The sequence below is a fragment of the Heptranchias perlo genome, unplaced genomic scaffold (assembly GCF_035084215.1).
Source record: "Heptranchias perlo isolate sHepPer1 unplaced genomic scaffold, sHepPer1.hap1 HAP1_SCAFFOLD_47, whole genome shotgun sequence".
Taxonomy (NCBI): domain Eukaryota; kingdom Metazoa; phylum Chordata; class Chondrichthyes; order Hexanchiformes; family Hexanchidae; genus Heptranchias; species Heptranchias perlo.
This window is the reverse complement of record NW_027139484.1, coordinates 4,490,378-4,517,958: the sequence shown is the minus strand read 5'-3', so window position 1 is coordinate 4,517,958 and position 27,581 is coordinate 4,490,378. Positions and strand designations below refer to the sequence as shown.

Here is a 27,581-nt window from a genome sequence, read left to right as displayed (position 1 = left end):
GGGAGCACTTTAAATGACTCCGATCTCTTCATCTCATTTCAAGTTTTCTAATGTGTGATTTGGCTGCAAGAAAACACTCTGTGAACAATGTCACCTGAGCATGCCTGATTCGCCATAATTTACACTGCCATCGGATATCAGGCACATGAAAAAAAAACAGTGAAATGTTTGTGTGGGCGCGATGCTCTGAGATTCCCTGCCTGACCATCGCCACCGATCCTTCTCTGCAGCCTTCCGAAATACAGCGCAGTGAATGTATCCCTGTGAAATGAGCTCCTGGACAATGATACGGAAATTAGTTTGGCTGAGGGTTTATGTCCCTAACACGGCGCTTGAGCCATCAGGTTTCCGTAGTGTAGTGGTTATCACGTTTGCCTCACAAGCGAAAGGTTCCTGGTTCGAAACCAGGCGGAAGCATTTTAAAACCTTGTTCCCATTAAACAGGAGTAAATATTTCACGATTCACACTGCTGATTCAATGTGAACAAAGTCCATATCTCACAGCCATGTTATTGCAGTTCGCTGCGAGCAGGCAATGAAAGCCAGCGTCATGTTGGGAGTGAAGGCTGCTTCCAATACTGTCTCACACCCCGTGGGACCTGGCGGAGATTTGATGAACCCGATGTATTCAACCAAGGTGGGAGAAATGAATCGGTGTTTGAGAAACATTCATCTGGATAATAAAAATCCAGGACTCCAGATCAAAAGGCTGCGTGTTCACATCACATCGGGGTCACTGTTTCTTTCACCGCTCACATGACACTGGATAATCCCAGAATGAAGGTTTTAATTGCTTTTTCAACAAAAAAAAACAGAAGTTTGGTCAAAACCCAGATTCAATACCAACCCAGTGGCAGGGAGGGGAGCGCCTGATACTCATTTGTTTCATGCAACAAACTGACACGAATACTGGAATTGATTCAAAATCGACCTGCACATGGACACACACAGAAAAAAGACAACCACAGAAACAGGCAGCAACTACTTGCATATATATTTAGCGCCTTTAACGTGGTCAGACGATTTAAGCTCGGTGAACTTGCTTCAGCTTTCTGAAATGTACTTGTCCATCCTTCAGAGGTCACGGAAAATATATTTTTTGCCTTTCGAAAAAAGACGCGAAAAGCAGAGACATTTCTTGTTTTCAACACGGCTGGTGAAATGGCCGGACTATCAAAATTTAAAGGCGACTACCTAAAAATCACATCGTGCAAATTAAAATCACGGTTACTATTTACTTATGTCTGTAAGAAATAACAATAAACATATCAGTCAGCGTCCGTGGTGAGACGGTGTCGAACTTGTTTGCTGCAAAGTTCACCGCTGGGCTAAAGCTGACGCCGTTTCAAGGACGCGAACCCACTCAATTTAAAGGATGGGCTCATAACCAACAGGTCCCGTCAATGTCAAACACCTCCTTTCTTGTTCAATAGAGGGAGCAGAGGCGTGTGCATCATCAGACGCCAGCAACTTTAAGAAATGGAACAGATAAAGGCACAGATGCAAGTTCCAAATCTTTTCAATCCAAAGTTATTTCACTTTACTGAAAGTGCCGTGAGGCTGAAAACGGGCCCCAGATGATTTGCGTTCACTCGTGACTTGTTTTTCAGTGTTTGTCCGTCAGGTTTGCAATTCAATTTGTATTGGATATTGAAGATATTTCAGGATGATTGCACAACATACCATGTGTAAAGCAACCATCTTGATAACTTCAATCATCACACACTCTACATCGACGCTGCAGAGGCCCCAGCATCCCTTTCAATATTGTTTTTCTTAACTCACAGTTTTCAAAAGGGAATTGGATAAACGCTTGAATGGAAACTTTTTCAGGGCTATGGGGAAACAGCAGGCGAGCGGGACTAACTGCACAGCTCTTTCAGAGAGCTGGCACACGCACGATGGGCAGAGAGAAACTATTTCCGCTGGTCGAGGATTCTAGGACTTGGGGGCACAGTCTAAAAATTAGAGCCAGACCTTTCAGGAGTGAGATTAGAAAACACTTCTACGTACAAAGGCTATGTTCCGATGCTCCTCTGTTCCTATGATATTATTAATATAGAATTCCGACAAGCATTTGATAAGGTTCCACACAAGAGACTGTTGGCAAAAATGAAAGCGCATGGAACTTGAGGCAATGTATTGACATGGGTAGAGAATTGTTTAGGAGATAGGAGGCAGAGAGTAGGGATAATGGGTACATACTCCAATTGGCAGGATGCGACTAGTGGTGTCCCGCAGGCCTCTGTAACTGGGGTCTCAGCTTGTCACCATATTTATCAATGACTTTGATGAAGGAATAGAGAGTCGTATATTCAAGTTTGCTGATGACACTAAGTTAGGTGGTACAGTGAGTCGTGTGGATGCGAGTGGAAAGTAGCAAAGGGACATTGATAGATTAAGTGAGTGGGCAAAACTATGGCAGATGGAGTTCAATGTGGGGTAATCCACTTTGGACCTATGGTCAGGGTATTTTCCAAATGGTAAGAAGCTAGGAACTGTGGAGAAGCAGAGAGAATTAACGGTTCATTTACATAAATCAGTAAAAGCTAACGGACGGATCCAAAAATAATTTAAAAGGCTAACGGAATGTTCGCCTTTATCTCAGGGGGCTGGAATATTAAGAAGTGGAAGTTATGTTCCAGTTATATAAAGCTCTGGTTGGACTGCGTCTGGAGTAACTGCGTTCAGTTTTGGACACTGCACCTCAGGAAGGATAGATTGGCCTTGGAGGGGGTGCAGAGCAGATTCACCAGAATGTTACCGGGGCTAAAAAGGTTAAATTATGAGGACAGGCTGCATACACTCGGCTCGTATTTAACATCTTTAAATGATTCGATAGAATAGAGAGAGAGAATCAATTTCCTCTGGGGAATCAAGAACGAGGGGGACATAACCTTAAAATTAGAACCAGACCATTCAGATTCGAAATCAGGAAGCACTATTTTACACAAAGGGCAGTAGAAGTCTGGAACTCTGTCCCCCAAAAGGCTGTGGATGCTGGGGGTCAATTGAAGCTTTCAAGACTGAGATCGATCGATTTTGTTGGGTTTCGAGGGATAGGGAGTAAAGGCGGGTCAATGGATTTGAGGTTCAGATCATCTCTGATCTCATTGAAGGGCAGAACAGGTTTAAGGGGCTAAATGACCTCCTCCTGTTCCCAATGGAAATGTTGAGAATATGTTTTGTTGAGTCTGTGACGTCAGGGTCAAACCCCTGTCCAAACAAGGCAGGCCACATTTGGGAGTTTAATAACTTTTAAATGAACATTTTTCTTTTGTGACTTGTGCAACTTCGATCAATTGAATAGTTATGAAAGAGAATCAATGCAGTCATTCTAACTTCTGGCTGATAACCAAAACAGAAGTTTCCGTAGTGTGGCGATTTTTGCGTTTCCTTTACACGTGATAGTTCCACGGTTCAATCCTGGGCAGAAACATTATGTTGGGGCAAATTCATTTTTTCTCTGTGGAATATCTGGTCCTGTTAAATTTAACACAGATTCGTCGTCTCACGAGCATTGAACATTTTAAACCGAGCCCTTAAAAATACAGTGTGTAAAATGAGAAGGGATAAAAAGCTCATCGCACAAAAGAAATTATTAAAGTTTTCCAATTTCCCTCAGTAGCCTTTCATTCTGCAAAATAACGTTATCGGTTAATTAATGGTGATGAAAACAATGGTTGTTTTTCTTTATTCCCACAGACTTTGAGCAAGTTCATGCTACGAATATAACAAGTGTTCAAAAGTTGATTCCCTGACCGGGAATCGAACCCGGGCCGCGGTGGTGAGAGCGCCGAATCCTAACCACTAGACCACCAGGGAGCTCTGTTAACTGGCTTATCAGATGTAATATGGATTTCTCCTTCTCTGTGATTCAGCTTTTAATTCTTTTTAGCTCCTGATTGCGGATATTCCCGTGATTAAATAGGAATAAAGTACAATAGGCTCAGGAAAACCCGGGAGGTGGCATCCCGCTCACCGAGCCTTCACAGCAGCATTCATCTCACCAAGCACTGGAGTGAGTGAAACTTTCTCTGCGGGTGGGGGGGGGGTCTCAATGTGGAAAGAGTGGCGAGTGATGAAGTCATTTATTAGTCAGGATGGCCGAGCGGTCTAAGGCGTTGCGTTCAGGTCGCAGTCTCCTTTGGAGGCATGGGTTCGAATCTGACATCAGTTATTTTGACGACTATTTTATTTGTCGCTCGAGCTGCAGTTGATTTTTCGGCCCAGTTGATTTGCTCTTCCCGCAAAAAGCAACCCGGTCTCGATCCACGGCACGTTTTGACGCCCACCGGCTCATCCCTCAACCGAGCTTTGCACGAAAATATGCTTTGAACACAAGGCAACAACTATGGCGAGAGCAGACAGTTGGGGAAATGTACCACAGGAACAGGAGAAGGCCATTCAGCCCCTCGAGTCCGCTCCGCCATTTGATAAGATCATGGCTGATCTGTGATCTCACTCCATATACCTGCCTTTGGCACATATCCGTTAATAGCTTTGGTTGGCAAAAAGCTATCGATCTCAGATTTAAAATTCGTAATTAAGCAAATATCAATTGCCGTTAGAGGAAAAGAATTCCAAACTTCTTCCATCCTTTGTGTGTAGAAGTGTTTTGTCATCTCACTCCTGAAAGGTCTGGCTCTAATTTTTAGACTGTGGCCCCTAGTCCTAGAATCCCCAACCAGCGGAAATAGTTTCTCTCTATCCAGAAAATGTCAATGACACAGTCAATGAAAGGTGCAGTTCACGAAGGCGGCTCACCAGCACCTTCTCAAGATCAATTAGGGATGTGCAATAAATGCTGACCTTGCCATTGACACCCACATCCCATGAATGAAGGCAAAAAAGTCGCCTGCATTGCCGAGTAATTTCCTGCTGCTAAACGACGGGAAGAATGAAACCATCGGCTTCAGTCCTTTGAACGAACTGTATACACTTGCCGTCGAGCTCAATCCCCACTTGGTCCTCTGCCCCGAATATCCACTGCATCAGAAAATCCTCCATAACATAGAATCACAGCATGGAAACATCATAGAAGGAGGCCATTCGGCCCATCTTGCCAGTGCCAACACTTTGAAAGAGCTATCCAATTAGACTCACTCCCCTTCCCCTTCCCCATAGCACTGCAAAACTTTCCCCTTGAAGTATTTATCCAGTTCCCCTTTGAATGTTATTATTGAATCTGTTTCCACCACCCTTTCAGGCAGTGCATTCCAGATCATGACAACTCGCTGCGGAAAAACGTTCTCCTCATCTCACCTCTGTTGCCAATGACCTTAAATCTGTGTCCTCTGGTTACCATCCTTTCTGGCACTGGAAATAGTTTCTCCTGATTTATTCTATCAAAACCGTTCATGATTTTGAACACCTCTGTTAAATCTCCCCTTAACCGTCTCTGCTCAAAGGAAAACAACCCCAGCTTATCCAGTCTCTCCACCTCACTGAAGTCCCTCATCCCTGGCACCATTCTAGTAAATCACCTTTGCACCTTCTCCAAGGCCTTGACATCCATCCTAAAGTGTGGTGGGCAGAATTGTGTGGTGGCCAGCTGGGGCCTAACCAGTGATTTATGAAGGTTTAGCATAAGTTCCTTGCTTTTGTACTCTATGCCACTATTAATAAAGTCAACGATTCCGGAATTTTTTTTTTTACAATCCATTCAACTTGTCCTGTCACCTTCAAAGATTTGTATACGTATACCCCCATGTCTCTCTGTTCCTGCACCCCCTTTAAAATTGCACCATTTAGTTTAAAGAGCTGGCACAGGCACGATGGGCCGAATGGCCTCCTGCGATTCTATGATTTTATGTTTTTGATTACACCTCTATGAAGCGCTTTGGGATATCCCCCAGAAGTGGGAGTCAGCAGTTCACTTTCTCCCTTAACACTTCCATCTGACCTGGTGAATCTGTGCTGCACTCCTTCCAAGGCCAATATATACTTTCAGATTAAACGGGGATAAACTTGAAATAAGCGCCACTGTGGATCAGTTTTCGCTCACTCAGAGTTATCTGTTGATTGAAATAAGAGAATGCGCTTTTAAAGAATAAGGAAGCAGCCACTATCGCCCCTTTTGACAAGCCTACTTTGTGGCATTTTTTCAAACGCCTTTTGAAAGGCCAGAAACACAACATCAACCACATTGCCCTCATCAGCCCTCTCTGTTAACTCATCACAAAACTCAATCACGATTTGCCTTTAACAAATCCACAGTGGCGTTCTATTATCAATCCACACTTGTCCAAATGACTATTAATTTTGTCCCAGATTATCATTTCTCAAAGCTTCCCACCACCTTGGTTAAACTGACTGGCCTGTAATTGCTGGGTTTATCCTTACACCCTATTTTGAACAAGGGTGTAACATCTGCAATTCTCCAGTTCTCTGACACCAAACCCTGTATCGAAGGAGGAGTGAAAGATTATGGCCAGTACCTCTGCAATTTGCACCCTTACTTCCCTCAGCAACTGAGGATGCATCCCATTCGGACCAGGTGACTTTAAGTACAGCCAGCCTTTTTAGTATCTCGTCTTTAGCAATTTTCACCCCATCCAGTATCTCAACTACCTCCCCTTTTACTGTGATTTAGGCAGCATTTTCTTCCTCGGTAAAGACAGATGCAAAATACTCATTTAGTACCTCATGCATAGATCTCCTTTTTGGTCTCTAATCGGTCTTACCCCTCCTCTTACTACCTGTTTGCTATTTATATACCTGTCGAAGACTTTTAATGACTTGATGAAGGGATCGAGTGTAATGTATCCAAGTTTGCAGATGATACAAAGCTAGGTGGGAAAGTAAGCTATGAGGAGGACACAAAGAGTCTGCAAAGGGATAAAGACAGGTTAAATGTGTGGGCAAGAAGGTGGCAGATGGAGTATAATGTGGGGAAATGTGAGATCATTCACTTTGGTGGGAAGAACAGAAAAACAGAATATTTTTGAAATGGTGAGAAACTATTAAATGTTGATGTCCAGAGAAACTTGAGTGTCCTGGACACCTGAACTCCAGGTTGTGCTAACCTAGTATAAACATCCAAAACCTGATGACGGAGAAATGCTAAATAAGCACTAAGACATGAAACAATCCTTGGTGGTTTCTGAGAGTCAGCAAAGTCGGATGGTTTACGACCATGAGCTAAGATCAGTGGTGCTTCCGTACAGAACAATGCAGCCGAATCGTATAAAGAGAGTGCATGCTCCCTTCTCAAATGTTAGAGCTCTCAATCGGGGACAGTCAGAAGTTCATTGCCACAGGCTGTCCGCAAAGGTCAGGTCTGATACACCTGGATTCGTAGACAGGTCAGGTTGTGTTAATTGCTTGTCATTAATGTAATCTGTCGACAGTTGTATAATAATAATAATACTGTTGAATATAATGTTGAAGACATTAGTGCAACTCAGTAGTGCAACTCTGTTGTAAGTCAATCTATTAAACTTGCTATTTTGTAACCACTCGTGCTAAAATCAAGCGGAAGTCATTGTTGATGGATTAACAACCCTTAGTTGTCAGAGTAACGGGAGAAATCCGTTACAAACATTCACTTGATATATAAACATCACACCCATAGTTTATATTTTCACACGTTCTTTTTCGCAGTTCGAATCGAAGTCTAAACACCGAAAGTCTAAGTGTTTTTCAGAAGGTTCCCCTCCTGTTATGTATCTTGAGCAGTTTCCCACATCCTTTTCATGTGATGTGATAATTCTGGGTGCAGGATGAATGTAATTGGATTTGCTGCAGTCCGCTGACAGCAGGAGATGGAAGCGAGCGCCATGCTGCCGCTGACAGGTGAAGGCGACTTCTGATGCTTCCTGACATCTGGTGGGAGTGGGCGGGGATTTGAAAGCCAACCCATTCCACCGATATCGGAGCTATAAAGCGGTGCTTGGCAAACATTGAGAAAAACAAACACCCATTGCCGCACCCAGGCCTCGTGGCGAAACGGTAGCGCGTCTGACTCCAGATCAGAAGGTTGTGTGTTTAAACCACGTCGGGGTCACCGTTTTTACCCTTGAAATTGGTTTGTATAATTCTGCAATAAATGTTTTCTTTGCGTCTTCACAAGTAAAAGAACCCTGCTCTAAAGTCTGCCTCTGTTTCCCCAGTGTCAGGGAGTGAAGCAACTGATGCCCTCTATTTATTTAATGTAACAAACAGAAGACAATCACACGTCTTCATTCAAAAACCACCCTGCATGTGGACACATAGTGAGATAAACACATGGCAGAGATGCAGACAGTATCCGGAAACATCGGGAAATAGACAAGAGAAATAGATTGAGCGCTTTGTTATCAGAAAATTGTATGAACCTCCACGGTCAATGAAAGGGCTTTTGTTGGTCGGTTCCCCATTGCACCTCAGAATTCAGGAGAACTTGGTGGATGGTTGGTTCGGTTCCCTTGTCCCCCACCAGCAGAAATGGTTTGTCGATCCCACCCGACTAGCTCCTTTCAAAAGCCACTCTGTTCAAAGCCAATATATCCTTCCAGTTTAAAAGGGAATAAACTTGAAATGAGCGTCATTGTGGATCAGTTTTCTCTCACTCAAAGTTATCTGTTTAATGAAGTAAAAGATGCAGCTTTCAAAGAATAAGGGAGCAGCCACTTTCTCCCGTTTTGGCAGGAGAAGAAAATCGATCGGGATGTTTGTGGAGACCAAGTTCCAAAATAATGCTCCTCCCCTGAATCGAACCGGGAACCACCAAACCACGGAAAACGATGGCATTTTGTTTAACACAATGGGCAATTGAATGGTGTCCTCTCTCTGCTCGTACGTGGAATGTGTTGTTTCAAGTACAGCAAGAGATGCCGACAGTGGCTGCTCCCCCTTTTCTTTAAAAACTCTCAGGGTAGTGGGTTTGAGCCCCACGTTGGGCGAGTACCGTTTTAATCTTTTATGCTGCTTCCGCCGGTGAGCCCCAGCTCTGACACTTCCCCTCGCCCCCCTCCGTCTCACCGCGCACGATGGGGCCGCACCCGGGATGAATCTCTCCGATTAGTTTTCCGCCCCTGTCGCAGCATGAAATGGTCCTTATCAAAGTTACAAATGATACCCTATGTGACGACCACCATGATAAACTATCCCTCCTCATCCTTCTCAAATACAATATCTCACCGTGCTGTTCTGCGGTTAGACGAGTTTCCTGTATCTGCTCTTATTTGGAATGTGTTGCTTTTCCATCTGACAACAATTAGTATCATCGTATTATGTTAGTCCACAAGAGGAGATCATTCGGCCCATCGTGCCTGTGCCGGGTCAAACACACATATTCGTTCAAAATTCGTTCAGAGATAGATTGATTGCTTTGTTATCAGAAAATTGCCTGAACCCCCCACAGTCTACAGCTTTCCTCCTCGCTATCATGTCCCCTACGTTTAAGTCCAAATCGTTAATGTATACCACAAAAAGCAAATGACCAAGTACCGAGCCCTACGGCACCCCACTGGAAACAGCTTTCCAGCCGCAAAAACATCATTACCCTTTGCTTCCTGCCACTGAGCCAATTTTGGATCCAACAAGCCACATTCCCTTGGATTCCATGGGCCTTTACTTATTTGACCCATCTACCATGTGGGAACTTTTCAAAAGCCTTGCGAAAATCTGTGTGGACTACATCAATTGCACTACCCTCATCGATCCTTCTTGTCACCTCCTCGAAAAATTCAATCAGGTGAGACAAACACTACCTCCCCTTAACAAATCCATGCTGACTGTCCTTGATTCGTCCGTGCCTCTCGAAGTGACAGTTTATCCTGTCCCTCAGAATTAATTCCAATAATTTGAAATGGAGTCTTTCTCCTGCTTGCTGCAATAATAGATAGGGCGGTTAAAAGCCTTTCGGCCCAGCTAGCTCAGTCGGTAGAGCATGAGATTCTTCATCTCAGAATCGTGGGTTCGAGCCCACGTTGGGCGAGTGCCATTTTAAACTTTTATGCTGCTTTCACTGGCCAACAGTGCAGAAATAATGCAGAATGAAACCTGAGCTTGGTGGTCAGGATGGCCGAGCGGTCTAAGGCGCTGCGTTCAGGTCGCAGTCTCTTCTGGAGGCGTGGGTTCGAATCCCACTTCTGACATTCCTTACTTTTACGAAGACGTGGAAATATTTTATTTGTGAATTGGGCTGCAGCTGATTTTTCTGCCAAGTTGATTAACTCCTCCCACAAAAGTAACTGGCTTTGTCATGCATAGTTAACTTGAGAAGTTTCCAACGGTGAAATGTTTGACATATTAATTACCTGGACAAAGAAATAGAACAGCAGTGGGAAACATTTAAAACGATGATCAATAGAGTCCAGGAGAAATACATCCCACTGAAAAGCAAGAACAAACGAGCCAGAAATGACACACCAGGGATGAATAAAGAAATAAGGGCAAAATTGAAACTAAAGAAAAAGGCACAGACGAGACAATAAAGGAGAGAGGGGAATTTGAAAAGGCTGGGAAATAAGTCTAAAGAACTATTAGAAAGGCAAAAAGGAATATCATAAAAAGCAAAGTTTTCTAGACACATCAACAGCCAAAGAAAGTTTAGGATTGGAATCGGGCCACTAAGGGATACACACGACAAACTCACAGGCAATGACAGCAAAATGGCAGAAATATTAAATAATCACTTTGCTTCAGTATTTACCAGGGAGACTAGTATTGTGGGCATGACAGTAGAAGAAGAGATCAAAAAAATATGTAAAGACATTTAAGATGGAAAGGTGGGGAGATAATTGATAAACTAATCAAACTCAGAGAGGAAATTTCCTGTAAGGTGCTTGACCAGAGTTTCAAACCGCTCAGCCACGCTAATTTCCGTATTACTGTTCAGGAGCTCATTTCACAGGGACACGATTACTGCGCTCCATTTAGGGAGGCTCAGTGAAAGGCGGAAATTGATCTATTAATAGAATCATAGAATAAGACAGCGCAATTCGGATGCCATTCGGCCCAACGTGCCTGTGCCAGCTCTCTAAAAGAGCTGTCCAGTTAGTCCCACTCGCCTGCTGTTTCCCCAGACCCCTGAAAATGTTTCCATCCAAGCGTTTATCCAATTCCCTTTTGAAAACTGTGAGTTAAGAAAAACAATATTGAAAGGGATGCTGGGGCCTCTGCAGCGTCGATGTAGAGTGTGAGATGATTGAAGTTATCAAGATGGTTGCTTTACACATGGTATGTTGTGCAATCATCCTGAAATATCTTCAATATCCAATACAAATTGAATTGCAAACCTGACGGACAAACACTGGAAACCAAGTCACGAGTGAACGCAAATCATCTGGGACCCGTTTTCAGCCACACGGCACTTTAAGTAAAGTGAAATAACTTTGCATTGAAAAGATTTGGAACTTGCATCTGTGCCTTTATCTGTTCCATTGCTTCAAGTTGCTGGCGTCTGATGATGTACACGCTCTGCTCGCTCTATTGAACAAGAAAGAAGGTGTTTGACGTTGACGGGACCTGTTGGTTATGAGCTCATCCTTTACATTGAGTCGGTTCGCGTCTTTTAAATGGCGTCAACTTTAGCCCAGCGGTGAACTTCGCAGCAAACAAGTTCATCACCGTCTCACCGCGGGCACTGACTGATATGTTTATTGTTATTTCTTTCAGACCTAAATAAATAGTAACCGTGATTTCAAATTTGCACTCAGTGATTTTTAGGTAGTCGCCATTAAATGTTTCAAATGCGACTACTAATTCATAATAGCCCGGCCATTTCACCAGCCGTATTGAAAACATATCATGTCTCTGCTTTTCGCGTCTTTTTTCGAAAGGCAAAAAATATATTTCCCGTGATCTCTGAAGGATGGACAAGGACATTTCAGAAAGCTGAAGCAAGTTCACCGAGCTTAAATCGTCTCACCACGTTAAAGGCGATATATATATATATATGTATATATGCAAGTAATTGCTGTCTGTTTCTGTGGTTGTCTTTTTTCTGTGTGTGTCCATCTGCAGGTCGATTTTGAATCAATACTAGTTTTCTTGTCAGTTTGTTGCATGGAATAAATGAGGGTATCAGGCGTTCCCCTCCCTGCCACTGGGTAGGCACTGAGTCGAGGTTCAGACCAAACATCTGTTTTTTTGTGAAAAGGCAATTAAAACCTTAATTCGGGAATTATCCAGTCTCATATGAGCGGTGAAAGAAACAGTGACCCCGATGTGATGTGAACACGCAGCCTTTTGATCTGGAGTCAGACTTTTGCGCCACGCACTCTGAAGACAGGATACTGGATGTTATTATATATATGAATGTTTCTCAAACACCATTTCATTTATTGGTTGAATAGATAGGGCTGATCAAATCTCCGCCAGGTCCCACGGGGTGTGAGACCAATATCACGCTGGCTTTCATCGCCTGCTCCCAGCGGACTGCAATCACAGGGTTGGGAGATATGGACTTTGTTCACATTTAATCAGCAGTGTGAATCGTTAAATATTTAATCATTTTTAATGGGAAAAAGGTTTCAAAATGTTTCTGCCTGGTTTCGAACCAGTGACCTTTCGCGTGTGAGGCGAACGTGATAACCACTACACTACGGAAACCTGATGGCTGAGTCGCCGTGTTAGGGACATAAACCCTCAGCCAAACTAATTTCCGCATTGCTGTCCAGGAGCTCATTTCACAGAGATACATTTACTGCGCTGTATTTAGGAAGGCTGCAGAGAAGGATCGGTGGCGATGGTCAGGCAGGGAATCCCAGAGCATCGCGCCCACACAAACATTTCACTGTTTTTTTCATGTGCCTGATATCCGACCGCAGTGTAAATTATGGCGAATCAGGCATGCTCAGATGACATTGATCACAGAGTGTTTTCTTGCAGCCAAATCACACATTGGAAAACTTGAAAAGAGATTCAGCGATCGGAGCCATTTAAAGTGCTCCCAGTTACTACAAATCAGAAATTAAAACCTGGCACCGGCTTCAGGGCTATCAGAATGAAGCAATGAACCAGAAAGTGTGGAAAAAAGGTGGAATTTTCGTCCTTGGGTGGGTTTAAACCACCAACTTTTCAATCAACAGGTGAACGCGCTAACCGATTGCGCCACAGAGACCATCCGGTGTTTTGATTTGCAAGATACACTAAAGCAGCGTGTCACCTAGCCAAAGTTACATGTTGCAGCCACAGAAATGCAATTGACCACTATCAGTGCTCCTTCTCCAGAAACAAAGGATGGGACATTGTTTGTGGAAACATGGAAACGGTCTGGTCTCGCTCACAGCGTCGATATCACCGCCAACCAGCTCTCCTGCAACCGGCGCGCCCAGCGGTGCTTTGTCTGTTAGTTCGTTGCACTGTGGGAGAACCTTCGCCACACTGACTGCAGCGGTTGAAAAGGCGGCTCACCACCACCTTCTCAAGGGCAATTGGGGATGGGCAATAAATGGCGGCCTCGCCAGCGACGCCCACATCCTATGATCGAATAAAAAAAAGTATTCTGAGCGTCCTGACGCTGATGTCAGGTTTTGATCCCTGATCTGCAGTAACTGGGAGCGCTTTCAATGGCTCCGACCTCTTAATTTCACTCATAACATCAGAGTAACTGTTCCAGGGGGACATGCCGACTCAGATGCGTCTTGGCCGCCTGTCTGGTCAGTCCTTTACTCGCCTCCAATTGCGTTTCCCAAAGCGTATCTACAGATTCACAAAGCTGTTTGTCATTTCGGTTCCTTTCGATTTGTCCAGCTCCCGAATGGCAATAATTTGCAAACCTGGTTGCAACCCTCCGCCTTGCATCGTGTCCAGGGATGGGTTATATGGAGAGACTGGAGAAGCTGGGATTGTTCTTGGAGCAAAAAAAGGTTATGGTGAGATTTAATAGAGGTGTTCAAAATTATGAGTGGATTTTGATCGAATCGATGGGGAGACGCTGTTTCCATTGGCAGGAGAGTCGATAACCAGAGGACACAACCTGCATTTATATAGCGCCTTTAATGTGGTAAAACGTCACAAGGTGCTTCACAGGAGCGTTATTAAAAAAAACGTGACACTAAGCCACATCAGGAGATATTGGGACAGGTGACCGAAAGCTTAGTCGGAGAGTTAGGTTTTAAGGTATGTGTTAAAGGAGAGAGAGGTGGAGAGGTTTAAGGAGGGAATTCCAGAGCTTAGGGCCGAGGCAGCTGAAGGCACAGCCGCCAATGGTGGAGCGTTTAAAATCGGGGATGCGCAACAGGCCAGAATTGGAGGAGCACAGAGATTTGTTTTTCGTTCATGGGATGTGGGCGTCGTTGGCAAGGCCAGCATTTATTGCCCTTGGGAAGGTGGTGGTGAGCCGCCTTCTTAAACCGATGCAGTCCGTGTGGTGAAGGTTCTCCCACAGTGCTGTTAGGAAGGGAGCTCCAAGGATTTTGACCCAGCGACGATGAAGGAACGGCCGATATATTTCCAAGTCTGGATGGTGTGTGACTTGGAGGGGAACGTGCTGGTGGTGTTGTTCCCATGTACCTGCTGCCCTTGTCCTTCTTGGTGGTCGAGGTCGCGGGTTTGGGAGGTGTTGTCGAAGAAGTCTTGGCGAGTTGCTGCAGCTGCAGTGCATCCTGTGGATGGTGCACACTGCAGCCACAGTGCGCCAGTGGTGAAGGGAGTGAATGTTCAGGGTGGTGGATGGGGTGCCAATCAAGCGGGCTGCTTTGTCCTGGATGGTGTCGAGCTTCTTGAGTGTTGTTGGAGCTGCACTCATCCAAGCAAGCAAGTGCAGCGTCTTCCATCACACTCCTGACTTGTGCCTTGTAGATGGTAGAAAGGCTTTGGGGAGTCAGGAGGTGAGTCACTCGCCGCAGAATACCCAGCCTCTGACCTACTCTTGTAGCCACATGATCTCGAAGGGTTGTCGGGTTGGAGGAGGTTACAGAGATAGGGAGGCGGCGAGGGCCATGGTGGGATTTGAAAGCAAGGATGAGTATTTTAAAATCGTTGCGTTCCCGGACGAGGGGTTTGACTGGAACGTCACACGGACCCCTTCCGTCGCACGCCAGCAATTGTGATATCAAGAAAAAGGTGGCGTCGTAATTCTCCATTTCAGCGAAAATGGAGCGCTGGGGTCCGTAAACGTGTAGCGTAAAAGTTGAAACTCGCACACACGATCAGGAGGTGAATGCCTCGACCGACTGAGCTAGCCAAGCCTGAGGAAACTGTTAGTTCCTTGTCTGTTGTTGCAGCGAGCCGGCTGTTGGCTCCGCTCCAAGGGTTCAGTACAAACCATGAAACAGGTTCTCCTGAATTCCATGGTGTGGAAGGCAATCGAGTAACAAGTCGAGCAATGTATTCCGCTCAATCATTGATCATTCCATTCAGATCTTCTGCTTTTCAGCTGCACTTCCCCCCAAACATTGCAATTAATTTTGCTCAGCATTTGTTTCGCTAGTTTAATATTTTGTTCGCCGGCTTTGCCAGATTAACATTTCATTTCAATTATCAATGACAGGGAGCAATGACCATCACTTGTAAAATTCCCTCGGGCCCATCAATTTGTCAGAATCAAGCACCCGGGCATTTAAGCAACAACCAACTGAACTAAGGCGGTTCACTCACTTGTCCCAACACCTGCTGTGCCTTAACTTGCTCACCGCCACCAGTCGTTTATTTTTAAATGACGCGTCCCTCCCTGACACCGCAGAACTGGTGACCAATGTTCCGTTTATTGTTAAAAAGCATTAATTCCGAAATTATCCAGGCTCCTATGAATGATAAGATAAATAGTGATTTTGATATACAGTCTTCTGATGGGGAATCAGATGCACTACAGTTGCGTCACGAGCTCCACTCACGACATGGATTATATATGTATATATACTTATTATATACTTAAATATATATGTTTGATGCGGTTTTCCCTTGTGGTTGGGAATAGTTCATTGCACAAAAATAATTGAAGTCTGTGAGACATTTAATGTTTTCTTTAATCACCATTAATACGTTCTGTTGCACACTGAAGGAAATGCTAACTTGTTTGCCAAGTGACAATTAAAACGTCAATAAATCTTTGTGCTTTGCATGTTATGAACTTTTCTCCCTTCCCATTTTACATACTTTATTTTAGGAGTCTGCTTAAAAATGTTTCGTGCTTATTATAACATGAATCTGGTGCATCCGCTGTTAAATTTAAAAAGATTTGTCGCCCCTTTCACGCTTGAAGAAACTCGACCCTGGAGGTTTGTGGGGAGCAAGGCCCAACAAAATGCATCCCTCCGAGGTCGAATTGGGGACTTTCTGCGTGTAACTGGTGAACATGATAACCGCTATACTGTGGAAACGACAAACTTTTCGATCTCCGGTCTGAAGGAAGTGTCTCGGGAAAACATGAACTGCTGACTCTATTTACACTGACTCTTTTCGCCATCATTTCGTCGATCGAAACGATACAAGTCACAGGGAAAAAATGTCAAAGTTATTAAACTCCCGAATTCGCCCCAAAATCGATCAATCTTAGTTTTGAAATTTTCAATTGACCCCCAGCCTCTGTAGCTTTTTGGGGGAGAGAGTTCCAGATTTCCACTCCCCTTTGTGTGAAGAAATGCTTCCTGACATCAATCCTGAACGGCCAAGCTCTAATTTTAAGGTTATGCCCCCTTGTTCTGGACTCTCCCCACCAGAGTAAATCGTCTCTATCTGCCCTGTCAAATCCTTTTATCTTCTTAAACACCTCAATTAGATCACCCCTTAATATTCTATACTCAAGGGAATGCAAGTCTGGTCTATGCAACCTGTCCTCATAATTGCTTATCAAGGATAGCCAACAAAAAGGGTTTTACGATGGCTGGCTCTTGAGTGCACTGGTCCTTATCAGTAGGCTCGTTGGTCCAGGGGTATGATTCTAGCTTTGGGGTTGTTTGTCCAAATATGTGAGAGATCCCGGACGAGCCCTTATTTTACTTTTGATCTTGAACGTCCAAAGACAGAAAAGTCCCCAAATCAGCACATATGACTGAAACAATTCCGATGTTTCATACTATTACCTAACACAACTGGCCAACTTGGTTCCGATGAAAGGTCATTGACCTGAAACATTAATTCTGTTTCTCTCTCCACAGATACTGCCTGACCTGCTGAGGGTTTCCAGCATTTTCCATGTTATCAGAGTTTCACTTCCCTCATCACCGAACTACACTCCTTCACCAGATGTCGCCTTGTGGTGCAAACAGGCTCCTTCCGCACAGCCAGGTGTTCTGCTTCGGGCATTAATTATAACTAGAACTGTTGAACTTGTTGGTTGAAACATATGGCCTTTCCCATTGACCAGAGAGCAGAATGTTTTTTATCTCTCACCAGTACAGCCCTTTCCCGCTGCGTCAGCTTGGAATGATACGGAGCAATCGTACAGATGTCACACCTCTCCTGCTTCCCTGTGAAGTTGGTAAGACGAATAGCACAAAATGCTGTCTGACACACATAAACACCAGCTCTGAATGATTTAAAGGCCTTGTTATGATTGTCAGAGAATTGTTTATATCAAAAGGACAATTAACTTACGAGTATTATGATATCAGCTGCAATCCAAGCGTTTCTGGACTTCAGAATCGACTCGTCTCTATGTTAAACATATGCATGCATATAAAATGAAGCAAATCCGTCTTATTATTGTAGTTTCATTCTCCCAACAGAGATTTATACTTCCTTCCTTAAGAGGCAAAAGCTAAAGGTTAATATTAATTCAATATAAAGATTAACTCTTTCCTTATAATACAGATACCCCAAACTAATATAACACCTCAAACTGATAGAGTTTCTCAAACTAAAATAGTACCTCAAACTAATACAGTACCTCAAACGTATCGAGAATCTGAAACTAATACAATACCTCAAGCTAATACATCGTCTCATACTAATACAGTACCTCAAACAAATACAACACCTTAAACTAATACAAACCGATACAGAACCTGAAACTAATATAAAACCTCAAACTAATACAGCATCTTAATCTAATTCAGTAGCTCAAACTAATAAAGTACCTCAAACGATAAAGAAACTGAAATTAATATAGTACCTCAAATTAATACATCATCTCAAACTAATAAATACCTCAAACCGATACAGAGCCTGAAACTAATCGAATACCTCAAACTAATACAGCATCTCAATCTAATACAGTATCTCAAGCTAATAAAGTACCTCAAACTAATACAGTACCTCAAACGAATACAGTACCTCAAAATGACACAGATTCTGAAAATAATATAACACCACAAACTACTACAACACCTCAAACTAATAGAGCACCTCACACTAATAGAACACCTCAAACTAATAGAGCACCTCACACGAATACAACACCTCAAACTAATACAACACCTCAAACTAATAGAGCACCTCAAACTGATACAACACCTCAAACTAATACAACACTTCAAACTAACGCAGCACCTCAAACTAATACTGTACCTCGAATTAATACAGTGCATCAAACAAATACAGTACCTCAAACTAATACAGTACCTCAAAATAATACTGTACCTCAAAATAATACTGTACCTCAAACAAATACAGCACTTCAAACTAATCGTGTTCCTCAAACAAATACAGCACCTCAAACTAATAGTGTTCCTCAAACAAATACAGCACCTCAAACTAATAGTGTTGCTCAAACAAATACAGCATCTCAAACTAATAGTGTTCCTCAAACAAATACAGCACCTCAAACTAATAGCGTTCCTCAAACAAATACAGCACCTCAAACTAATAGTGTTCCTCAAACTAATACAGCACCTCAAACTAATAGTGTTCCTCAAACAAATACAGCACCTCAAACTAATAGTGTTCCTCAAACTAATACAGCACCTCAAACTAATAGTGTTCCTCAAACAAATACAGTACCTCAAACTAATACAGTACCTCAAAATAATACTGTACCTCAAAATAATACTGTACCTCAAACAAATACAGCACTTCAAATAAATTGTGTTCCTAAAACAAATACAGCACCTCAAACTGATAGTGTTCCTCAAACAAATAGAATCATAGAATCATAGAAGTTACAACATGGAAACAGGCCCTTCGGCCCAACATGTCCATGTCGCCCAGTTTATACCACTAAGCTAGTCCCAATTGCCTGCACTTGGCCCATATCCCTCGATACCCATCTTCCCCATGTAACTGTCCAAATGCTTTTTAAAAGACAAAATTGTACCCGCCTCTACTACTGCCTCTGGCAGCTCGTTCCAGACACTCACCACCCTTTGAGTGAAAAAATTGCCCCTCTGGATCATTTTGTATCTCTCCCCTCTCACCTTAAATCTGTGCCCCCTCGTTATAGACTCCCCTACCTTTGGGAAAAGATTTTGACTATCGACCTTATCTATGCCCCTCATTATTTTATAGACTTCTATAAGATCACCCCTTAATCTCCTACTCTCCAGGGAATAAAGTCCCAGTCTGTCCAACCTCTCCCTGTAAGTCAAACCATCAAGTCCCGGTAGCATCCTAGTAAATCTTTTCTGCACTCTTTCTAGTTTAATAATATCCTTTCTATAATAGGGTGACCAGAACTGTACACAGTACTCCAAGTGTGGCCTCACCAATGCCCTGTACAACTTCAACAAGACATCCCAACTCCTGCATTCAATGATTTAAAGGCCTTGTTATGATTGTCAGAGAATTGTTTATATCAAAAGGACAATTAACTTACGAGTATTATGATATCAGCTGCAATCCAAGCGTTTCTGGACTTCAGAATCGACTCGTCTCTATGTTAAACATATGCATGCATATAAAATGAAGCAAATCCGTCTTATTATTGTAGTTTCATTCTCCCAACAGAGATTTATACTTCCTTCCTTAAGAGGCAAAAGCTAAAGGTTAATATTAATTCAATATAAAGATTAACTCTTTCCTTATAATACAGATACCCCAAACTAATATAACACCTCAAACTGATAGAGTTTCTCAAACTAAAATAGTACCTCAAACTAATACAGTACCTCAAACGTATCGAGAATCTGAAACTAATACAATACCTCAAGCTAATACATCGTCTCATACTAATACAGTACCTCAAACAAATACAACACCTTAAACTAATACAAACCGATACAGAACCTGAAACTAATATAAAACCTCAAACTAATACAGCATCTTAATCTAATTCAGTAGCTCAAACTAATAAAGTACCTCAAACGATAAAGAAACTGAAATTAATATAGTACCTCAAATTAATACATCATCTCAAACTAATAAATACCTCAAACCGATACAGAGCCTGAAACTAATCGAATACCTCAAACTAATACAGCATCTCAATCTAATACAGTATCTCAAGCTAATAAAGTACCTCAAACTAATACAGTACCTCAAACGAATACAGTACCTCAAAATGACACAGATTCTGAAAATAATATAACACCACAAACTACTACAACACCTCAAACTAATAGAGCACCTCACACTACTAGAACACCTCAAACTAATAGAGCACCTCACACTAATACAACACCTCAAACTAATACAACACCTCAAACTAATAGAGCACCTCAAACTGATACAACACCTCAAACTAATACAACACTTCAAACTAACGCAGCACCTCAAACTAATACTGTACCTCGAATTAATACAGTGCATCAAACAAATACAGTACCTCAAACTAATACAGTACCTCAAAATAATACTGTACCTCAAAATAATACTGTACCTCAAACAAATACAGCACTTCAAACTAATCGTGTTCCTCAAACAAATACAGCACCTCAAACTAATAGTGTTCCTCAAACAAATACAGCACCTCAAACTAATAGTGTTGCTCAAACAAATACAGCATCTCAAACTAATAGTGTTCCTCAAACAAATACAGCACCTCAAACTAATAGCGTTCCTCAAACAAATACAGCACCTCAAACTAATAGTGTTCCTCAAACTAATACAGCACCTCAAACTAATAGTGTTCCTCAAACAAATACAGCACCTCAAACTAATAGTGTTCCTCAAACTAATACAGCACCTCAAACTAATAGTGTTCCTCAAACAAATACAGTACCTCAAACTAATACAGTACCTCAAAATAATACTGTACCTCAAAATAATACTGTACCTCAAACAAATACAGCACTTCAAATAAATTGTGTTCCTAAAACAAATACAGCACCTCAAACTGATAGTGTTCCTCAAACAAATAGAATCATAGAATCATAGAAGTTACAACATGGAAACAGGCCCTTCGGCCCAACATGTCCATGTCGCCCAGTTTATACCACTAAGCTAGTCCCAATTGCCTGCACTTGGCCCATATCCCTCGATACCCATCTTCCCCATGTAACTGTCCAAATGCTTTTTAAAAGACAAAATTGTACCCGCCTCTACTACTGCCTCTGGCAGCTCGTTCCAGACACTCACCACCCTTTGAGTGAAAAAATTGCCCCTCTGGATCATTTTGTATCTCTCCCCTCTCACCTTAAATCTGTGCCCCCTCGTTATAGACTCCCCTACCTTTGGGAAAAGATTTTGACTATCGACCTTATCTATGCCCCTCATTATTTTATAGACTTCTATAAGATCACCCCTTAATCTCCTACTCTCCAGGGAATAAAGTCCCAGTCTGTCCAACCTCTCCCTGTAAGTCAAACCATCAAGTCCCGGTAGCATCCTAGTAAATCTTTTCTGCACTCTTTCTAGTTTAATAATATCCTTTCTATAATAGGGTGACCAGAACTGTACACAGTACTCCAAGTGTGGCCTCACCAATGCCCTGTACAACTTCAACAAGACATCCCAACTCCTGCATTCAATGTTCTGACCAATGCAACCAAGCATGCTGAATGCCTTCTTCACCACCCTATCCACCTGTGACTCCACTTTCAAGGAGCTATGAATCTGTACTCCTAGATCTCTTTGTTCTATAACTCTCCCCAACGCCCTACCATTAACGGAGTAGGTCCTGGCCCGATTCGATCTACCAAAATGCATCACCTCACATTTATCTAAATTAAACTCCATCTGCCATTCATCGGCCCACTGGCCCAATTTATCAAGATCCCGTTGCAATCCTAGATAACCTTCTTCACTGTCCACAATGCCACCAATCTTGGTGTCATCTGCAAACTTACTAACCATGCCTCCTAAATTCTCATCCAAATCATTAATATAAATAACAAATAACAGCGGACCCAGCACCGATCCCTGAGGCACACCGCTGGACACAGGCATCCAGTTTGAAAAACAACCCTCGACAACCACCCTCTGTCTTCTGTCGTCAAGCCAATTTTGTATCCAATTGGCTACCTCACCTTGGATCCCATGAGATTTAACCTTATGTAACAACCTACCATGCGGTACCTTGTCAAATGCTTTGCTGAAGTCCATGTAGACCACGTCTACTGCACAGCCCTCATCTATCTTCTTGGTTACCCCTTCAAAAAACTCAATCAAATTCGTGAGACATGAGTCTCAAACTAATACAGCACCTCAAACTAATAGTGTTGCTCAAACAAATACAGCATCTCAAACTAATAGTGTTCCTCAAACAAATACAGCACCTCAAACTAATAGTGTTCCTCAAACAAATACAGCACCTCAAACTAATAGTGTTCCTCAAACTAATACAGCACCTCAAACTAATGGTGTTCCTCAAACAAATACAGCACCTCAAACTAATAGTGTTCCTCAATCAAATACAGCACTTCAAACTAATAGTGTTCCTCAAACAAATACAGCACCTCAAACTGATAGTGTTCCTCAAACAAATACAGCACCTCAAACAAATAGTGTTCCTCAAACAAATACAGCACCTCAAACTAATAGTGTTCCTCAAACAAATACAGCACCTCAAACTAATAGTGTTCCTCAAACAAATACAGCACCTCAAACTAATAGTGTTCCTCAAACTAATACAGCACCTGAAACTAATAGTGTTCCTCAAACAAATACAGCACCTTAAACTAATAGAGTCATAGAGTCATAGAGTTATACAGCACGGATAGAGGACCTTCGGCCCATCGTGTCCGCGCCGGCCATCAAGCCCTATCTACTCTAATCCCATATTCCAGCATTTGTTCCGTAGCCTTGTATGCTATGGCATTTCAAGTGCTCATCCAAATGCTTCTTGAATGTTGTGAGGGTTCCTGCCTCCACAACCCTTTCAGGCAGTGAGTTCCAGACTCCAACCACCCTCTGGGTGAAAAAGTTCTTTCTCAAATCCCCTCTAAACCTCCCGCCTTTTACCTTGAATCTATGTCCCCTTGTTATAGAACTCTCAACGAAGGGAAAAAGCTCCTTAGTATCCATCCTATCTGTGCCCCTCATAATTTTGTACACCTCAATCATGTCCCCAATCAGCCTCCTCTGCTCCAAGGAAAACATACACAATCTTCCCAGTCTCTCTTCATAGCTGAAGCGCTCCAGCCCTGGTAACATCCTGGTGAATCTCCTCTGCACCCTCTCCAAAGCGATCACATCCTTCCTGTAGTGTGGCGACCAGAACTGCACACAGTACTCCAGCTGTGGCCTAACACTAATAGTGTTCCCCAAACAAATACAGCATCTCAAACAAATAGTGTTCCTCAAACTAATACAGCACCTCAAACTAATAGTGTTCCTCAAACTAATACAGCACCTCAAACTAATAGTGTTCCTCAAACAAATGCAGCACCTCAAACTAATAGTATTCCTCAAACTAATACAGCACCTCAAACTAATCGTGTTCCTCAAACTAATACATCACCTCAAACTAATACAGTACCCCAAAACTAACCATTAACTGAAATGTCAAAGTCCGAACAGGAGAAGCAGGTTGACCTTGATAGGCGGCGGATCTGTTAAGAGGATATTAAGCTGCAGGAGAAAGTCCCGTTGAGGAACTGCAGTTGTATTCAATTAATTTCGATTCTTTTCTCAACATTGGAGCAGAGAAACACGTGGTGCGTAATATCACCGCAGGGCCTTCCATTGTCGGCCTAATTCAGTGCAACATCCCCAGAACATTTCGTCTGAAGCTCATCACTCGATGCCTTTCAAGTAACCTTTGCTGATTTGTTGCAGTTCAGTTTGGGTTTGAATTGAGTTGTTTCTTTACCAGCATAGCTTCATTGGGGCGAGGGGTATTTGAGTTTGTACCGGGCAATTTGTAGCTGTCCATTGCTAATTGATCTTCAATTGACACAATACATTTCAAATAAACTATCACAAAAAGACGGACTATTCCTGCACCCACTCCCCGCCGCCCCCACCCCCGCCACCACCAATGTTCCAACTTATTCCATTTCTCCATCGCTGCTTCTGCCAATCTCTAACTCTGTCTCTAATTATGAATCTGTCCATCGTGCTCTCTTTCTACTAATTTTATGTTTCTTTATCTCTTTCAACTATATCCATTGTTATTTTCACCTTATTAAAAATCAATATCAATCTCCTTCGACCGATTCGAATGTATCATTGTCTCTCCACTGCTCTATCTATCTATCTTTCAATCCATCTACCTCTCCATTCATCTATCTCTCTATCTATATATCTCTCTATCCATCTATCTCTCTATCCATCTGCCTATCTATCTATCTTTCTATCCATATATCTCTCTATCCATCTATCTATCCATCCATCTATTTAACTATCTACCTATCTATCTATCTCTCTATCAATCTATCTATCCATCCATCTATCTATTCATCCATCGATCGATCTATATATCTCTCTGTCTATCCATCCATCGATTTAACTATCTATCTATCTATATATCTCTCTATCCATCTATCTATCCATCCATCTATCTATCCATCCATCTATCTATCCATCCATCTATCTATCTATATATCTCTCTATCCATCTATCTATCCATCCATCTATCTATCCATCCATCTATCTATCCATCCATCTATCTATCTATATATCTCTCTATCCAACTCTCTCTATCGATACATCTCTCTAGCCATCTATCTATATATCTACTTACCTATCTATCTATCTCTATCTGTCCATCTATCTATCTATATAGCTATCTATCTGTTTACCTTTATCTCCCTATGTCTCTGTATCTGTTTCTCCCTCCACCTGTTTATTGCTCTGTTGTTGTTTCTCTATCGCTTTCTGTCTCTCCTTCTTCATTACTCAAGTTTATCAAATAGCTTTCTAATCTTTATCAAAAATGCAATATTAAAGCATGAGCATGAGGTAAATTAGCAAATTACAAGGTGGGGTGGACTCAGTATGTTGGTCTGTGAAGACGTCACCGAGCCCTCTTCCTTCTTCAGGCTGCTGATCACAGGAGTCTCCCTGAGCAGCTTCTGGAAGAAGAAGCGCGAGCACTTCTCGTCCTGCTCCACGGAGCGGACTCTGGAACGAAAGATCATCTTTGAGGCCCCTTTAACTGGATGGATCACACCGTGAGATCACAAGGTGAGGCCCCTTTAACTGGACGGTTCACAGCATGAGATCACAGGATGAGGCCCCCTGAACTGGACGGTTCACACCGTGAGATCACAGCATGAGGCCCCTTTAACTGGACGGTTCATACCGTGAGATCACAGCATGAGGCCCCTTTAACTGGACGGCTCATACCGTGAGATACGGTCTGTATTGTACTGTATTGCTTCGAAATTGTGAAATTTAGTTTTAACTCTGTGTATTCTTAAATTTTATGCAGTAATGTATGTTTTGTAACAAAAAAAATCGCAGAAACTTTCGAATCAAACGGGAATTGAACCTCCACACGTTATCCATTGCTCCACTGGCCTAGTTTTCAAAAAGCATGCAGTAACTCACACTTCCACAATGCTGGAGAATGAGCAGTTACCCACGCGATTCCACGAGTCCGGAAGTGTCAAAAGGTGCACGTTGAACAATCACCAAAGAGAGAGACATGAGCTGCTTCCTTTCGATCGCTCAGCTTGTCGAGCGGAGAACTATATTACAATTAACAGATCAAAGTTTGCTGGTTCGAACTAATAAACGTGCTTTTGGAGTAAGTAGCTCCAGGCCATTCTCTTAACTTTACAGGCAGCCTACGGCTTAACATGTTGGCGCTGAGGCACAGGAGACCACGTTTCCTTTGTAAAACCTGAAAGCTTTCTGTTTCTGTCAGAACACGGCTGTTTTGTTCGAGCATTTGCCTCTGCTCACCAGCAGGGAGTGCCTTTGAGCAACAACACTTCAAACCGCTTTCAGGCAAAAATGTCTTCGATCAGTCAGACAGGGCTCTCACTGCTCCCTCAAGCTCGGGGCCGCTGTTCCTTTCCTGAGATCTCGTCTACCTTCCGCAGGCTCTGGCTCTTCTCAGCATCATTCACGATTACTGGGGCTTCCCGTTCTCATGTTGCTCACTTGCTCACGCTCGATACCACCGATTGGAGCAAAGTATTGATTGTCGTCAGGGAGGGGGCCAACCCAAGGCGAGATTTCTCTGCTGATCGTGGAGCTGCTTGGAGGCGAGTCCGAAACAACTACTGTGAAGAGCATTGAATAAAGTGGGCAGTAGCAACATAGATACAGAATCGGCTAAGGGACAGGAAACAGAGTAGTGGTGAACGGTTGTTTTTCGGACTGGAGGGAGGAGGACAGTGATGTTCCCCAGGGGTCGGTGCTTTGACCACTGCTTTCCTTTATATATGTTAATGACTTGAACTTGGGTGTACAGGGCACAATCTCCAAATTTGCAGATGACACAAAACTTGTAAGGGTTAAAAATAGTGAGGAGGATAGTGATAGACTTCAGGAGAATATATACAGACTGGCTGCATGGGCGGAAACATGGCAAATGAAAGTTAACGAAGAAAAATTCGAATTGATGTATTTCGGTAGGAAGAACGAGGAGAGGCAATATAAACTAGAGGGCTTAATTCTAACAGTGATACAGGAACAGAGAGATCTGCGGGTATATGTGCACATATCATTGAAAGTGGCAGGGCAGGTTGAGAAAGTGGTTAAAAAAGCATACGGGATCCTGGGCTTTATAAATAGAGGCATAGAGTACTAAAGTATGGAAGTCACGATGAAACTTTATAAGACACTGGTTCAGCCACAACTGGAGTATTATGTCCACTTCTGGGCGCCGCACTTTAGGAAAGATATGAAGGCGTTAAAGAGGGTGCAGAAGAGATTTACTAGAATGATTCCAGGGATGAGGGACTTTAGTTACGTGGATAGACTGGAGAAGCTGGAGATTTGATAGAGATTGTCAAAACCATGAAGGGATTAGACAGAGTGTATAGAGAGAAATCGTTCCCATTTGCAGAAGGGTGAAGGAGCAGAGGGCATAGATGTGACATGATTGGCAAAAGCACCATAGATGACATCAGGAAACACGATGGGGCGGTGGAGTGGGACCAGCTGGATTGCTCTTGCACAGAACTGGTGTGGTCTCGATGGGCCGAATGGCCTCCTTCCGTGCTGGAATGTTTCTATGATTCAAGTCGAATGCTCGCTGAGCAGGTGAGAGACAGCAAGATAGATTCTTGCATTCTCCACTCACCTTTTGACTTGGGTCAATTGTCCAGAAACAAAAGTGGCGTCAGTTTTCAGCGAGCCCATGGTCCATGTACTTCTTAAGCTTCACTGCGTGCTACGGTACAGAGGGGTCAAGGGGCAGCAAATCGTTTGGTGTGCTGCAGGAAGCAAAAATTCATGATTTTGGTCTTCGGCAAAGATTGAAAAAAAAAGCTTAATGA

The 27,581-nt window shown here is 42.9% G+C and overlaps 5 non-coding genes across 5 annotated transcripts; 3 read left to right on the top strand and 2 right to left on the bottom strand.

Moving 5' to 3' along the window:
* The first annotated feature begins 344 nt into the window (after positions 1–344).
* On the top strand, positions 345–417 carry trnav-cac (transfer RNA valine (anticodon CAC)). Its single transcript has one exon. It is a non-coding gene; the product is annotated as a tRNA-Val (tRNA).
* A 3,336-nt stretch (positions 418–3,753) lies between these two features.
* Positions 3,754–3,825, bottom strand: trnae-cuc (transfer RNA glutamic acid (anticodon CUC)). Its single transcript has one exon. It is a non-coding gene; the product is annotated as a tRNA-Glu (tRNA).
* Positions 3,826–9,849: 6,024 nt separating this feature from the next.
* Positions 9,850–9,921, top strand: trnak-cuu (transfer RNA lysine (anticodon CUU)). Its single transcript has one exon. It is a non-coding gene; the product is annotated as a tRNA-Lys (tRNA).
* Positions 9,922–9,999: 78 nt separating this feature from the next.
* On the top strand, positions 10,000–10,082 carry trnal-cag (transfer RNA leucine (anticodon CAG)). The gene has a single exon. It is a non-coding gene; the product is annotated as a tRNA-Leu (tRNA).
* Positions 10,083–12,467: 2,385 nt separating this feature from the next.
* On the bottom strand, positions 12,468–12,540 carry trnav-cac (transfer RNA valine (anticodon CAC)). The gene has a single exon. It is a non-coding gene; the product is annotated as a tRNA-Val (tRNA).
* Between the last annotated feature and the right edge of the window lie 15,041 nt (positions 12,541–27,581).